Source organism: Monopterus albus, unplaced genomic scaffold (assembly GCF_001952655.1).
Source record: "Monopterus albus unplaced genomic scaffold, M_albus_1.0 scaffold127.1, whole genome shotgun sequence".
NCBI lineage: Eukaryota > Metazoa > Chordata > Actinopteri > Synbranchiformes > Synbranchidae > Monopterus > Monopterus albus.
In genome coordinates, this window is record NW_018128007.1 from 801,116 (window position 1) to 803,856 (window position 2,741).

At 41.8% G+C, this 2,741-nt stretch overlaps 1 protein-coding gene and 1 long non-coding RNA gene across 2 annotated transcripts in view; one reads left to right on the forward strand and one right to left on the reverse strand.

The window, feature by feature from the left end:
* Positions 1-1,706, reverse strand: part of LOC109967268 (uncharacterized) — a 14,561-nt gene extending 12,855 nt beyond the window's left edge. Inside the window, exon 1 of the long non-coding RNA XR_002275904.1 lies at positions 1,678-1,706. This is a non-coding gene — a long non-coding RNA (uncharacterized LOC109967268). The remainder of the gene's footprint in view (positions 1-1,677) is intronic.
* bcar1 (BCAR1 scaffold protein, Cas family member) overlaps positions 1-2,741 on the forward strand; it is a 91,638-nt gene that overhangs the window by 17,350 nt on the left and 71,547 nt on the right. The window lies entirely within an intron of this gene.

The following is a 2,741-nucleotide window of genomic DNA, read 5'->3' on the forward strand; positions in this document are numbered from 1 at the left end:
TATATATATATATATAAACATACTGTAGATACTGTATGTTTAAGCCTGGGTACCTGTAGATTAGCCTGACACCCCTCATAACTCCAAATAGTCTATAATTATTTCAGAATGATAAAACCTCTTCCTAGAAATGAGAGAATGCTGCTGCTGTGGCCAAGTTTTCAGTTTACTGCACATTTTACTGCTGTAAATTTATACTGAAAGTGAAAAAAATGCACTTGGAAGGAGTGAAGGGCTGGGAATCCTTTCTGACATGACTGTATCTATGTGGAATTCATAACAGTTGAGTGCTGGACATATTTTAACAACTGCCTGAACTAATGTCAGGAGATGATGGGAACAGTAAGACAGAAGAAACCAATCGAGTTTGATCAAAAGAACATATACAAGTGAATTGTTCAAATTGTAGACAATCGTCAATCATTTACTGAAATGTTTTACATAATTATTTCTAGGAACGGATTGAGAAGTGCTCTAATGTGTAGAAAAAACTTAAATGTGGAGAAAATCAAACCTGATTATTGAAGCAAAGCTATGAAGAAAAACTAAAGATAATGGTAGTAGAGTACTTAGCTGCTACCAGTTTCCTTGTGCTTTACTTAGCCTGCCTATAATGCAGAACTTATATGAAGTAATGGGAATTTGAGTGCACAGAAGGTAATCATCTAAACAATTATTAATGAAGATGATCTTGACATGGAATTCTTTCTACCAGCTTGTCACTTTGCTGGATGTACCCATTGTCACCCATGTAACAAACTGAGCCGTCATGTCAAAGCAGTAGACGTGTGCCGACATTAAGTATTTGCATGGGACACTTCTGCATTTAATTTGTCAACCACATCTCTATGCATCTTGCAGAGTTCAGCTTTTGCAGTTATGTGCAAATGCAATCTTTAAATTCTTCATCGTCCTCCAGGAGAAGCTCCCTCTCTACTGCGGTGACAGATTGCATTTTCTCTGCATGTAGCCAATCAGAAACAGCTGATCATGGTTCCAGCTGTCGATATATGTAGACTAGACACGCACTTACACTGGATGACTGAATCTAGCTTTTCTAATCCACAACACAGGTGGGGGTTGAAGAATTGAAACATCCAGATAACCTTAGCTGGCATTAGGAAATGTTTAATGCTGTACGAAGAACACCCTCCAGGCTGCTGCTGGTCCACATTATATTTCTGAGGAAACAGCACGCCGTCATGGTGGGGATCGTGTTGGTTGTCCACACAGAGGTTTATGTATTTTGTTATGCTGTGTGTCATGGAATTGATGCCATCCTCCTTCCAGTGTGTGGCTTCCACACATCCCTGTAGGGTCTCACGGGGGGAATCAGTAATGTTGCAGAGACGTGATTCAGGTCTCCTTAAATGACCATTTACACATTTGCTGGGTTTGTAACCTAGTGGTGATGGTGGAATGTAAACAACAATAGCAAAGGCGCATGTGCACTCTGGGCAGATAATATGGATGCATACTTGCAGATAACAGAGCAATGGCTGGACGCTGCAGTCCCCCCATCTTTCTTCTTACCACTCAGTCTACAGCAGGGGTGGGCAAACTTTTAGGCTCAGGGGCCACATTGACTTTTAAAATTTGATAGACGGGCCGGGCCAGCACCAGATGCATACATATCAAACATAAACATATAAAAGGCATTACAGTGTTAATACTTACATTCACTTTTAGTGGGAACAGTGTTGTTGATCACCCTTTTTTGCCAGTGCATCGAAGTCTAGTATTAGTTTTGTTGTGGCAATTCTCAGAACAGAGGTGTTCATCATCAGGGATCTGTGGGGTGCTTTGTTGGTGTTCATCACACTAAATGTCACACACATAGGTAGAGCCAACAACACCAGCATCCTCTGTGCCATCTTCTGGATGTTTGGAAATTTGGCTGCACTTAATGAAGCATAAAACTCATCCAGTTTAAGAGAGTTGAACTTCTCCTTTAAGACGGTGTCACATTGGAGATCAATCAGTTCCAACTGCAACTCCTGTGGCGCCGTTTCAGGGTCTTGTGTGAAGGGACATGACACCAGCTGAAGTGACTTGTCAGTTTTTCTAAAATCAGAGAACTGACGGCAGAATTCTCCGTGCAGGTCGTCTAGTGATTTCCTGTATTTGTTCACATGTCGAGGAGCCTCTTTCAGCGTAGCCAGTGTGGGGAAATGAGCAGATGACTTATTTGACATTTGCTTTGAGAATAAAGCTAGCTTGGTTTTGAAGGCTCTGACATTTGTGAACATTTCGTGCACAAACTGATCTTTCCCTTGTAGCTTCACGTTCAGCTCATTCATATGTGTCAGTATGTCCCCAGCAAAAGCTAAATCACAAAACCAATCTGTGTCACAGGAAAATCATCAGCTTTCATCATCATACTTTCCCCAAACTTAACCAGCGGACATTTGAGTGATAAAGCAAGTCCTGGTGATCAGCGTCAGTTTCTTCAAGAAACTTAAACTGATGATGCTGAAGTCCCCTTGCTCAAATAAAGTTAACAAGCTTTACAACTGTCTTCACTACATGGTCAAGCTGCAATACGGATTTACACAGTGCTTCCTGGTGGATTATGCAGTGTAGGAAAATGACCTCCTGCTTAGGGTTGTCCTCTTTCACCCGCCCCTGGATTCTTTTGAGCAGCCTGACGTTTTTCCAGTCAGATTTGGTGATCCATCTGTGGTAACGTTGGCAAGCGTATTCCAAGGTAGCTTGTGCCTCTCGATGACCCCCGAGACTCT